Source organism: Schistocerca cancellata, chromosome 4, assembly GCF_023864275.1.
Source record: "Schistocerca cancellata isolate TAMUIC-IGC-003103 chromosome 4, iqSchCanc2.1, whole genome shotgun sequence".
In the NCBI taxonomy this organism is placed as follows: domain Eukaryota; kingdom Metazoa; phylum Arthropoda; class Insecta; order Orthoptera; family Acrididae; genus Schistocerca; species Schistocerca cancellata.
In genome coordinates, this window is record NC_064629.1 from 585,216,458 (window position 1) to 585,230,763 (window position 14,306).

The window sequence follows — 14,306 nt, forward strand, 5'->3', positions numbered from 1 at the left end:
GCAGTGCCTCTTTTACACGTCATGCTCCACGAGTACCCATGAGGAAGAGCATATAGGGAGAATACCCAGGATGAAACTTAATCCGTACAGCATGAGTTTTGGATCAGCAGTTATTGATCATCCACAATGGCACGGAATTATTCCAGCCGATATAGCGCAGTGTCAATTTCTACTAAAAGACGAATTGGGGAATCTTGAAGTATTGATACAGGAATGCTGGCTCAGAGGTGCCAACCATAAAGCAAATGTGTATCTTTTCATTAGACCATTCAGCAACTCAGCGACACGAAGCGGATACGGCAGGAGCCGGTAAAGCAATCGCCTACTGGTGACTATTACAGATTACAAACCATGGCACACGTGTGAATACAAATCACTCGCCGAATGAATCTCCTAGTCGGCATCTGACATGTGCCAGCTGTTTTGAATCCGACATGGACGATGGCGATCGAATATATCTGTCTTTAGTGACAACGCACAAGTCAAAATGCGAAGCGGTGCTCTTATAGTGGCATACCTGATTTAAGTTACAAATTCTGTCAGAAATTAACTACAAAAATTCAGAAAAACTAACAGAAATTTTAGTCCAAAAGTGCTTACAGAATAGCCAATAGATGTACATAGAGCATCGGAGAGAGAAAACAGAGTTCAGTCTACATCCTATGCTTGTAATTAATACAAAGAGTTAACATAAAAGTGATGGTACGACACACACCATGTCTACATTCAGACATCTCAAAATATTTTATAGTAGTTGTAGTAGTTTTCATCCCCAAGACGGACGGGTGTGGTGCAGCTGTCCACGCTAGTCTACTCAGCGCAAGCCTCTTCACCTCTACGTAACCACTGCGAACTACATTGATATGAACCTGCACACTGTAGGCAAGTTTTGGCTTCCCTCTACAACCCCCCCTCCCCCCCCCCCCCCCACACACACACGTGTGCCCTTCCATTACCAAGCTGATGATTCTTTGATACCTGAGGAGATATGTTCTATCAATCAATTTCTTCTTTTAGTCGAGTTGTAGTCCAAACATTTTTTTCCCATTTAGATTCCGTACATCTTCATTTGCTATTCGATCTATCCATCCAATCTTCTGTATTCTCCTGTACTACCATGTTTCAAAAACGTCTATTCTCTTAATTAATTAAAGGAAGTAAAAATTTTCAGATATAAAAACACACAGTTCGCACTGAATAACCAATTGAAATTAAAGCACCTATGCATTATGACTAATTTTGATTGTTAGTCATGAATATATGACGTCACACTATCCACATGGACAGCTTCCGTTCCGCCAGCCAGCTAGTGTCTCTCAGCCGTTCTTGCGGGCCGCTTTTGCTTTGCCCTGCCGTCACACTGGTAACACACTTCCACATCATACTTTCCACATAGTAATTTGGATAGTGCCACGACTAATCGTGTTAGCAGTGGCAATTTTTTGTGGCCAATCCGACACCTTTTGAGAAACTTAGCGTGCCCTCACCCCCTATTAAATATTTTTTTTCTTTTTACATGCAGACAGATTTTAACGAATGGAGCACGTCTTCTTTGCCTTTCGCTCGCCATATTATTGACGATATTCACTGAATAGTAAGTTCCGACTAGGAGGGATGGGTATGCCTATGATATTTTAAGGTTGTGAGTATAATTTAGACATTCCTTTATTAATTTTAATATCCACACAACATGTGGTGACTCCGTAATTTGCATTTCACCATGTGGGCCGCACCTGATGATGTGGCTTCAGGTCGCAAAACCAGTTATGATTTAATGAACAATTTTACCAGCTGTTACCGGAGTTCTTACTAACATCATAACGAACAATCCGTTCAGATGTAGCATGGAAAAGGAAATAAAGATGACTGATCAAAAAGCCACTGCGGGTACATAAAACTAGCTGATTACTACACAAAAATGTTTTAACCAGCCACCCAGTGTACCATCAAAATCCCTTGCCTACAATCTGAGGCACGGCTCCAGATACACCAACTGTGAAAATGAACGTTTTATTCATTTCGACAGGTGAAGTAGAGGACAGGACCCAATTTCAACTTCTAACGACACATTTTACAGAATATAAAAAGCTTCCCAGAGGAATGTGACATTGGGATATGGCCGACATAGGCATTTCTGACAGATGCGTCCTCTCATCAGAAGTAAAATCTATTCAGCAAAGAAACATGTCCTACACAACTCTGACTTCATCCAGCTTCGTTGACTAAAAGGAGATTCCAGTGTTTACCTTTGTCTTAATGGTTAAGTGTCTCAGAACATACTGTTCGCATTGGTTTCTAAGCTCTCCCCATCTTTCCTAATCTGGGGTGATTTAAACATCCATAACCCTTTGTGGGGTGGAACCGTGGTCACTGGCTGCAGAGAATATTTCGAAAATTTCCTAGCACAACTTGACCTTTGCCTTGTGAATACTTGCGCCCTCACACATTTCAGTGTGGCACACACAACCTTTTTGGCCATAGACCTTTTCACTTGAACCCCCATCTTTTCCCACCCATCCTCTGGAGGGTCCATGATGACTTGTGTGGTAGTGACAATTTCCCGATCTTCCTGTCCCTCCCTCAATGTCACTTCCCCTGAATGCTTGCCCAGATGGGAATCACAACAGTGCTGACTGGGATGCTGTCGACCTTGGCTCCCTGCTGTATGAAGATACTGATGAACCAGTCCAGAGCACAACAACAGTCATTCTTTCAGCAGCTGGTTTCGCAATCCTCAGTTCCTCGGGGCCTCAAGCCGACAGAAGACAGTGCAGTTCTCGGGGCCATTCGAGATCATAGGCAGGCTCTCCAATACCATAAGCAGCACTCATTGATGGAGAACCTCGTTGCCTTTACGTGGCTTCGTAACTGGGTCCAATACCTAATAAAAAGATGGGAAGTGACCCTGTGTTTCAACCATCAGATTACATACCTCTCTCCTCTCTGCCCTCACACAGGGAGGAGGTCGTTTTAACTAGGCTGCGTATTGGGCACTGCCTTTTTAGCCATCATCATTTGTTAAGTGGCGCTCCCCCACCATTTTGTGCACACTGCCCCCAAGTTTTAACTGTCCACCATTTCCTGATGGTATGCCCAGTTTTTAACTATTTACATTCCTGCTTGAGTTTGCCGTCTTGAGTTACCGGCTGTTTTAGTGAATGACACATGGGCTGACGACCGCATTCTACTTTTTATCAGTTGTAGCAATATAGCGAACGCGATTTAATTTTTAGTACTGGACCTCCGTTTCTCTATGATGTATTTTATAGACCTTTCTACACGTCCCCATTTTTAGCTGTCTTCTTTTATGTACATTGGGATTGATGTAGTCGTTTTTTAACTCCTCTCTGTCTTCGTGTTCTACAGTTTTGACATGGGCGCGTATGACCCAAGTTGTTTTTGCACGCGTGGGCTAAGATCAGACATATCTATGGATACTAGACACCTGCAGCTGTAGCTGGTATTACCTTGAAGGGCACTGTGTACATTGACTCAGACGCTGTTGCAAAACATTTTTCTCTGCACTATGCTCAAGCGTTAGCATCTGAGCATTATCAACCTGCCTTTCATGTTCGGAAACAGTGGAAACAGCGGCTGGAGGGAAAGCAGTTCTCTTCTACTACACACCACCTGGAGCTATATAATACTTCATTCACTGAGTGGGAATTCATCAGGGTGTTCGCCCACTGCCCTGATATAGCCCCAGGGCCACACCGCATCCACAACCAAATGATCAAGCACCTACAAGCGTATTGTCAGCATCATATCCTTGCCAGCTTTAACCGCATCTGGAGCGAGGGTCACTTCCCATCGCAATGGCGAGAAAACCGCATTGTCCCAGTCCTGAAATCGGTTAAGTACCCTCTAAAGGTTGACATTTATCCCCTAATAAGTCTGACCCACGTTCTCTGTAAATGCCTTGGGGTCTTCTGGCTCCATCCCAGGGTGGTTTTCGTCAAGGCCATTCCACTACTGATAATCTGGTTTACCTGGAGTCTGCCATCCGAACAGCTTTTGCCTGACGTCAGCACCTTGTAGCTGTCTTCTTCGACCTACAAAAGGCTTGTGAAACCATATGGCGACACCACATCATGAGTGAGGTCTCCAGAGTCTACTCCCAATTTTCATTCAGAACTTCCTGTCACACTGTTAAGGTCTGGGTTCTTGTTGGTGCTTCCCACATTATGCCTCAAATCCAAGAGAATGGGGTCCCACAGAGCTCTGTACTGCGTATCCCTCTCTTTCTAGTAGCCATCAATGATCTAGCAGCAGTTATGGAGTCCTCAGTATCATCCCCTTTGAACGCTGACGACATTTGCCTGTGCTGTTACTCCTCTAGTATGAGTGTCGCTGAACGTCGACGGCAAGGCGCCATACAAAAGGTGGAGGCATGGGCCCTCACACACGGCTTTCGATTTTTCGCCATCAGTACTTGTGTCGTACACTTCTGTCGATGTTGTACCGTTCACCTCCAACCAGAGATTTACCTCGACAACCAACTACTCGATGTGGTGGAGACTTACTGCTTTTTAAGACCAGCCTTCGATTCTCGGTTGAAATAGATTCCTCATCTTCGCCAGCTTAAATGAAAGTGCTGGCTGCACCTTAATACACTTTGTTGCCTGAGTAATACCAGTTGGGGTGCAGATCGCACTACCTTTCTGCAGCTTTACAAAGCCCTAATACAATCCTGCCTTGATTATGGGAATCTGGCACACTGTTCAGCATCGCCCACAACATTGCAGATACTTGATCCAATACACCACTGCAGGACTTATGATGATGATGATGATGATGATGATTAGTTTGTGGGGTGCTCAACTACGCAGTCATCAGCGCCCTTACAGAGTCCCAATTTTTACGCAGTCCAATTTTTACACAGTCCAATCCAGCCACTGTCACGAATGATGATGATGAGGATGAAATGATGAGGACAACACAAACACTCAGCCCCCGGGTGCAGGACTTGTGATAGGAGCCTTTTGAACTAACCCTGTGAATAGCTTGCAACGGCCTTGCCGCAGTGGATACGCCGGTTCCCGTGAGATCACTGAAGTTAAGCGCTGTTGGGCGTGGCCGGCACTTGGATGGGTGACCATCCAGCCGCCATGCGCTGTTGCCATTTTTCGGGGTGCACTCAGCCTCGTGATGCCAATTGAGGAGCTACTCGACTGAATAGTAGCGGCTTCGGTCAAGAATACCATCATATCGAGTGGGAGAGCGGTGTGCTGACCCCACGCCCCTCCTATCCGCATCCTCCTCTGAGGATGACACGGCGGTCGGATGGTCCCGGTAAGCCACTCGTGGCCTGAAGACTGAGTGCTGTGAATAGCTTACTTGTGGAGGCTGGGGTTCCTCCATAGCGGATCAGGCGCCAACAACAACTTGTCAATTACGTTACCCATGATCGCAGCTCTCCTAAAAATCCAACCTACCGTCTCTTCTTTCCAAACATGGTAATCCATCTCCTGCAATGGCGGCCCTGGCCAGGGATTGAGATTGCAATACTCATCCAGTCTATTCTCTCTGAACTACAGTTGTTCCAAGTCTTCTATGGACTCACCTTGTACACCTCTGTGGTGCGTCCCTCAGCCACAGCTTTGTCTTGACCTATCACAAGGTCCAAACGACACAGTTGATTCTGAGGCCCTCTGCCACCAATTTTTCTCCATCCTTGGTGCATCCCAACACAAGTTGGCTACACTGATGGCTCGATGGTTGCTGGTCATGTTGACTTTGCTTATACTCATGCAGGACATACTGAAATCTCCTTGCCGGATAGCTGCAGTGTTGGTAGCCATCTCTCGTGCTCTTGAGCATATCTGTTCCAGCAGTGACTCCTTGAGAAGTTTGCAAGCTCTCTACTAGTGCTACCCTCTCCATCCCTTTGTCATTGCTATCAAAGATTCGCTGTATGCCCTTGAACAGTGTGGACATTCAGTGACCTTCTTCTGGACCCCAAGACATGTTGGGAGCCAGGGCAATGAACTCTAGCCTGGCCAAACATGCTACCAGTAAAACATCTCTTGAGATCGGTATTCTGGAAACATACCTCCGATCAGTACTATACCATCAACTTTTAGTTGGCTGGAACAGAGAATGGCTCACTCTGACTTTACCAAACAAAATACGAGTGATAAAGGAGACTATGAATCTGTGGAGGTAATCCACGCAGGCTTCTTCCGAGGACTCTACCATCCTTCGCTGCCTCCACATTGGCCATACTTGGCTGACTCATGGTCATTTCCTCCATAATGAGCACCCACCCCGCTGTCATTGTGGCTCCCGTTTTACACTCACTAGGCTAGGAATTAAAAGCAGTTTCAAGAAATGTATGATTCAAAATAGGCTGAGGTGTAGGTCAGAGGTAGACGGGGGTTTTTAGGACTCATCTACTATGAGAGGTGCCTCTCTCTGCCCGACTTGCAGCTGAGTGAGTGGTGGCATAAGATCATCACAATGGCCACATAAGCTTGTCCTCGGCGTTCAATGTGCGGTACTTTACTCTCGTACCTTACGCCCCTATTCCATTTACTGACAGTAAATATAGTGGGCTGAGCAACTGTTCACACCAATGACATCCTTTTTGTTGTATCCCAATTGCACTTTCGTGAAAGGGTGAATGAGGTGCAGACAAAAAAAGAAAGAAAGAAAGAAAGAAAGAAGAAGAAAAACATGCTTACAGATAAACTAACTTTTGTTAAGTGGTATGCTATCAAAATAAAAAGAAATGTTATCTGACTGTGAGAAAAACATTTTCGAGAAACACAGCTATAGTTTCGCAAAATAAAGTCGAAATTGAGGTACGATTGATCATATACACTCCTGGAAATGGAAAAAAGAACACATTGACACCGGTGTGTCAGACCCACCATACTTGCTCCGGACACTGCGAGAGGGCTGTACAAGCCATGATCACACGCACGGCACAGTGGACACACCAGGAACCGCGGTGTTGGCCGTCGAATGGCGCTAGCTGCGCAGCATTTGTGCACCGCCGCCGTCAGTGTCAGCCAGTTTGCCGTGGCATACGGAGCTCCATCGCAGTCTTTAACACTGGTAGCATGCCGCGACAGCGTGGACGTGAACCGTATGTGCAGTTGACGGACTTTGAGCGAGGGCGTATAGTGGGTATGCGGGAGGCCGGGTGGACGTACCGCCTAATTGCTCAACACGTGGGGCGTGAGGTCTCCACAGTACATCGATGTTGTCGCCAGTGGTCGGCGGAAGGTGCACGTGCCCGTCGACCTGGGACCGGACCGCAGCGACGCACGGATGCACGCCAAGACCGTAGGATCCTACGCAGTGCCGTAGGGGACCGCACCGCCACTTCCCAGCAAATTAGGGACACTGTTGCTCCTGGGGTATCGGCGAGGACCATTCGCAGCCGTCTCCATGAAGCTGGGCTACGGTCCCGCACACCTTTAGGCCGTCTTCCGCTCACGCCCCAACATCGTGCAGCCCGCCTCCAGTGGTGTCGCGACAGGCGTGAATGGAGGGACGAATGGAGACGTGTCGTCTTCAGCGATGAGAGTCGCTTCTGCCTTGGTGCCAATGATGGTCGTATGCGTGTTTGGCGCCGTGCAGGTGAGCGCCACAATCAAGACTGCATACGACCGAGGCACACAGGGCCAACACCCGGCATCATGGTGTGGGGAGCGATCTCCTACACTGGCCGTACACCACTGGTGATCGTCGAGGGGACACTGAATAGTGCACGGTACATCCAAACCGTCATCGAACCCATAGTTCTACCATTCCTAGACCGGCAAGGGAACTTGCTGTTCCAACAGGACAATGCACGTCCGCATGTATCCCGTGCCACCCAACGTGCTCTAGAAGGTGTAAGTCAACTACCCTGGCCAGCAAGATCTCCGGATCTGTCCCCCATTGAGCATGTTTGGGACTGGATGAAGCGTCGTCTCACGCGGTCTGCACGTCCAGCACGAACGCTGGTCCAACTGAGGCGCCAGGTGGAAATGGCATGGCAATCCGTTCCACAGGACTACATCCAGCATCTCTACGATCGTCTCCATGGGAGAATAGCAGCCTGCATTGCTGCGAAAGGTGGATATACACTGTACTAGTGCCGACATTGTGCATGCTCTGTTGCCTGTGTCTATGTGCCTGTGGTTCTGTCAGTGTGATCATGTGATGTATCTGACCCCAGGAATGTGTCAATAAAGTTTCCCCTTCCTGGGACAATGAATTCACGGTGTTCTTATTTCAATTTTCAGGAGTGTAGTTTCACTATTGGTGACAAATTGATGAAAACAATAATTGCCATAAAATATCTAGGAGTAAGCATCCGCAGCGACCCTAAGTGGAACGACCAAGTAAAACGAATAGTACGAAAACCACCCAGGAAAGAAGTGGTGTTCAAAACACTTGGGGGACAGATGGTTGAATACTGTTCATCAATCCTAAGGAAATGCAATCCGAAAACAAAGGAAGTATGTTACAGTACGCTTGTTCGCCCACTGCTTGAATACTGCTCAGCAGTATGGGATCTGTACCAGATAGGGTTGATAGAAGATATAGAGAAGATCCAACGGAGAGCAGCGCGCTTCGTTACAGGATCATTTAGTAATCGCGAAAGCGTTACGCAGATGATAGATAAACTCCAGTGGAAGACTCTGCAGGAGAGACGCTCAGTAGCTCGGTACGGGCTTTTGTCAAAGTTTCGAGTACATACCTTCACCGAAGAGTCAAGCAGTATATTGCTCCCTCCTACGTATATCTCGCGAAGAGACCATGAGGATAAAATCAGAGAGATGAGAGCCCACACAGAGGCATACCGACAATCCTTCTTTCCACGAACAATACGAGACTGGAATAGAAGGGAGAACCGATAGAGGTACTCAAGGTACCCTCCGCCACACACCGTCAGGTGGCTTGCGGAGTATGGATGTAGATGTAGATGAATCTGGAACACTTACCCGGTCGTATGAATAGAAGAGACAAGATCCGACAAAGAGCGGCGCGTTTCGTCACGGGATCGCTTAGTCAGCGTAAGAACGTTACGGAGATGCACATTACACTCCAGCGGCAGACTCTACAAGACAGGCGTTGTGCATCACGGAGAATTTCCTATCGAACTTCCGAGATGGTACGTTCCCGGAAGAGCTGTACAACGTATTACTTCCTTCCACATACTTCTCTCTAAATGAACACCACGAGAAAATTCGAGAACTTATGGTTAATACTGAAGTTTATTGATAATCATTCTTCCCACGCGCCATTCTCGTATGGAGCATGGGAAGATGGAATCAGTTGTGGTACCTGACGTCCATACAATCAGGTGGCTTGAAGACTATAGGTGTGCATGAACCGCCACAGTAGATCACAAAATAACGCTGCAATGCGTACGAGCGTGTTGCAACGCCGTGTCTAATGCCTTGGACAGCTTTGGTGAGTGTGTATGGGCACATCGCTTGCGCCTGAATAACTGAAGGATGTCGCGAAAAATACACGCTCAAGCCTCGCTGGAACTTCGGTGACGACACAGGTTGAAGCTCTATTCATGATTGACTATGCCTATCAGTATAACTACTGTAACTAAGAGGAGCGTTTAATAAACAATGCAATACTCTTACTCAGTCAATTTTGGTTAAAATATGCGGACGTTGTGAGCATCGTAGAAAATGTCCCCTTCGGCCCGAGGTGCGCTCCAAGCACAGAGCTGTCACTGAACTACTTCTGGCGGAAAACCAGTACATCTCAGATATTCATAGGCGCTTGTAGAATGTCTACAGAGGCCTGAAAGTGAACAAAAGCACGATGAGTCGTTGGGCGAGGCGTTTGTCATCATCGCAACAAGATCGCGCAAACCTGTCCGATCTCCCGCGTGCTGGGCCGGCCGCACACAACTGTGTTTCCTGCAATGTTGGAACGTGCCGACACTTATTCGAGGTGACCGACGGATCACAAACACCTCACCGCTCAACTGGACGTCTGTTGGTAATGTTGACACAGTCATCTACCAGTTGGGGTACTCAAACGAGTATGCCTGCTGGGTTCCTCGCGGCCCAATAGGAAACCATTAAGAGCAAAGCAGGACCAACTGCTCGGAATTGCTTGCGCGTTACGGGACAGATCTTGAAAATTTTTTGTCGAATATCGTTACAGGCTATGAAACATGGATTCATCACTTTGAGCCGGAAACAAAAGGGCAATCCATGTAGTGCCGTCACACCACCTCTCCTCCGAATAAAACGTTCAAAGCTGCACCCTTAGCTGGTGAAGTCATGGCGACAGTCTTCTAGGATTCTGAAGGGAGTATTCTGTTTGATGTTCTCCCTTATTGTGCCACGATCAACTCTGACGTGTTGTGTGCCACACACAGAAATTGAAGAAACGACTTCAGCGTATGTGTCGCCACAAAAATGCAAACTAACTTCTCCTTCTCCATGACAACGCAATGTCTCACACGTATCTGCGCAGCCGAGATGATCTCACAAAACCACAATGGACCGGACTGTTCCTCCTCATCCTCCCCACAGCGTGAATCTCACGCCTTCTGGCTTCCAGTTATGTGGCCCAGTAAAGGATGCACTCCGTGGGAATCAATACCTGGATAAATAAAATGTCGTGTGACTAGGGCCTCCCGTCGGGTAGACCGTTCGCCGGGTGCAAGTCTTTCGATTTGATGCCACTTCGGCGACTTGCGCGTCGATGGGGACGAAATTATGATGATGAGGACAACACAACACCCAGTCTCTGAGCGGAGAAAATCTCCGACCCAGCCGGGAATCGAACCCGGGCTCTTAGCATTAACATTCTGTCGCGCTGACCACTCAGCTATCGGGGGCGGACAACACCTGGATGATAGGAAGGTTACTGATGAAGCAAGATGGTAGTACCGCCGTCGACCTGTAGAGTGCTACCACGCGGGCATACAGGTCCTACCAGTAAGTAAAGTGGCGTAAGGCCACCGTATTGACGGAGATTATGTTGACTACTGAACGCCTCTCGTACGTCATACTCATTACGGTGACGAGACCTGAACAGTCTGTGTAATCGTAGATTTCAAAATTAATGATAAACGCAACCAAAAACTATGGAAAATTAACGAAGAGCAACATGAGTGGAACGAACTCAGTGACGCGAGATGTATTCACGCATACCAGAGAAGAGTGCAGTTATCACGTTAATTAAAGTCGGGGCATGATTCATCTCCCCAGTGGCCATGACTCACACCTCCCAGACTTGTTCAAAATTAGGAAACAGACTACTGTCGCAGCCAAGCGCGTTTGTAATAGATAATAAGGAGCAGAAACCCCGTTACACGCTAAAAATGATTTGACTGAACTCACGAGCATTTCGTATCGCGGATGTTAGGAGGCATGGCTTTTCTTAAGATTTCTAAAGGCACCCACAACTATCATCCTCAGTGCACGAAACTGCATGCGGTGTCTCGGAAATATTTCTCTGATGTTTCTCGTGCGTCTTGTTAGAAGGCCTACGTGAGTGTTGGTTGCACAATATTATATAGATGGAAAAATATTCCTGGCAGTTCATTTCATTGACTACCAAACATTACACGTCCAAAATATTATTAGCTGGTCACCGGGCATTAAGGATTCCAGGAGACGTGTTTTATCACTTTTAAGAATGGCACCTCTTTAAACGACGCTTGCCCCGAGAATTTGAAAATAAATGCTAAATTAAAGCAGTTATTACTCATAAGGCTATTTTTTTTAAGATAAAGAATCCAAGCGATCCGTGCTGGCAGCCAATGCACTTCGCTGTGCGATGCATAACTTTGCAAACCACAACAATACGGTAATTAAAGTTGGACTTCTGCAGTTCACTTTCAGTTAATAGCTGTAAAAGTTGAAGCTCCCAGTTAGTTATTAGTGGTTAGTTAAGGTGAAAACTGAATATCTAGCCAAGGTGTTTCCTTTCATGGGCAAAAGAAAGGATTCGCAAGTCCTCACCTATATTGTTTTAATCTATATGGAAGGTATACTTCTTAACAGTGTCAATGACCTATTCTGGTGGTAAAATTTTGAAAGAAATTCATATGAAACATTTAGAGCACTTCCACAGTTTACAGCAAATTTTACACGATTGGTCTAGTCACTTCATCTGCATTGCTGCTTGCTGAATTAAGGACATTACAATTGTTTTGTTTAATGTAATTCACGAACATAAACACTTTATTTTGGTTGCTGAATGTGTGATGTTGAAAGTCTCTGCAGACAGGTAGGGCATAGAAAAATCTCACTCTCACATTATATTGGAACTTAGCCTTCCCAGTCGCAAGTTTGATCTGCTGTTTTTCCTCCTTCAGATCCAATCACTCTCTTGTCAAATCAAACTAGGAATCGACGCGTCTGTAGGAAGAAAGTAGTTAACTCAAATGATCTGAAATACCAGTCCATTAACACAGTGATGGTACACTACCTTCGTAAACAGAAATTTGTAATGCACAAGTACTAGATATTACTGTCCTTCAGAATATTTCATCCGATCTCATTCTTCACTTTTAAAAAGGATCCATGTAACAGCGCAAATATAGTTAGCGCTCTCGCTCTCTCTCGACTTTGCTGAAACTGTGCTAGTCCACTACACATGGTTAAAGAAAGATACATCCGCTTCGGAAACAGTTCAGTGTTGAATAATTGTGGTGGTCTCTCTATGATCCTGAAGTCACACGAACGCTTTAATGAAGTATTGTGAAGACAAAATTTTTGGACTAGGCATATGCTTCTGGTTATCGTCTTTCAGTGGTTGACTTTCATAGTAGGCCCATCTTTTCGCTAAATATAGAAAAAAAACTGGATTAGAATTTTGGATACTAAATGCTGTGCGCGCCTTTATAAATATCGCGCAACCAGAGCGACATCGATACAAGTGCTTACTCATCAGTCGCGATGAGAGCAAGTCGCCACTGTATTTCAAGTCGTGACGCAGACCAGCAGCTGCGAACTGACAATCTTACGGTAAACACGATATTTTGATATGCCAGATAAGTCACTGACGAACTCCATCCATACGGTGCACTTTCACAAAAGTTTACTATAGTGTTAAACTAAAGCAAAGTGGATTATACTATCAGAGTGCAAACAATCTGCTACCATAATAATAATCCTTTATTTCTGTAATAATGCTGTCTTTATTTAAACGTTGCCATTCATTTCAGAGCGTCAGTAAACAACGCTGTAACACGTGAGGATGTGTTCGCTAATCGAACAGCGGTTTCAAAAGGAAAGTTACGTCAAGAAAGGATACTTCTAGAAACCTATCGGTAACGTATTTAATTTTTATGCATAAAAACAAAGCAATATTTGTTTGGATTAACCAAACGTCAACAACTGTTTCCAAAGAGAAATAATTTAATCTAATTCAAACATTCTTAAATTAAACGAGGTGTCAGGCAAGAAGAGAACTGACAATTTATTTGCCTGTTATACTCGTAAACAAAACGATGGATCTTTTAACACTAAATTAATGCTTAGTATAGGTTATGTATCGGAAACCAGGACGTGTACACTAAACAGTTTCTAATGTATCTGTCAGGAAAAGTAATAAGGAACGTTTACACGACAGAAAATATTAAACAATAATTTACGCTGACGGTCCTGTATTTGTAAATAAGCTGTCTTCTTTTTAGCCATGGGAAACGTATATAACACATTTACGTTAGTATAGTTAAATGACATGACATGATAAATACCTCGAACTGTGTTTATGGGCCTTATCAGTCGAAATCCAACGTTGTCATGGTCAGCAAACTCTTCAGAAGTCACAGAATTTGCAATATTCTTCTGGTGTACGAGAAACGACGAGTGTGTTTCACCCACCACTGTTCCACTTCCGTGTGACGGCAAGCGCAAGCGGCAGTTGCCTTTCGTCTCACCCCATGCAAGGATTTGCCCGCCATCTGTGCAGTAACAGAGTAACTACGTAGTCCCCGCCAACAGCAGGCGTCAGGAAGCGCAGTTGGCACGCTCTTCATTCCCAGATTCGTATTGCGTGCGAAATAATTGAATATTGTTCGTCTGTGTGTGTGTGTGTGTGTGTGTGTGTGTGTGTGTGTGTGTGTGTGTTAATAAACCTGCGGTTTCACTATAACTTCACAGTTTCAGCATTTTGTTGACAGTAGTGGTCTAGGTGCTTAACATACTCTTAGTCCGACAAGCCATCTCAATGAACTTCAATAGCCCATACTCTCCAAACGACTGGCTGTCTATTATTTTACCTGTCTGCTTCCTGTGTATTTTATTAGCATCACCAACCATTTGTTTTAAGTTCTACAATTTTCCACCATTTTACCATATAAGTCACCGATTTTATCGCCT

The 14,306-nt window shown here is 45.6% G+C and overlaps 1 protein-coding gene across 1 annotated transcript in view; it reads right to left on the minus strand.

Annotated features, from left to right (window-relative positions):
* Positions 1-13,817, minus strand: part of LOC126185200 (kelch-like ECH-associated protein 1B) — a 461,339-nt gene extending 447,522 nt beyond the window's left edge. The window contains exon 1 of the mRNA XM_049928077.1: positions 13,682-13,817. The gene's annotated coding sequence lies outside the window, so the exon portion shown is untranslated. The remainder of the gene's footprint in view (positions 1-13,681) is intronic.
* Positions 13,818-14,306: the final 489 nt, after the last annotated feature.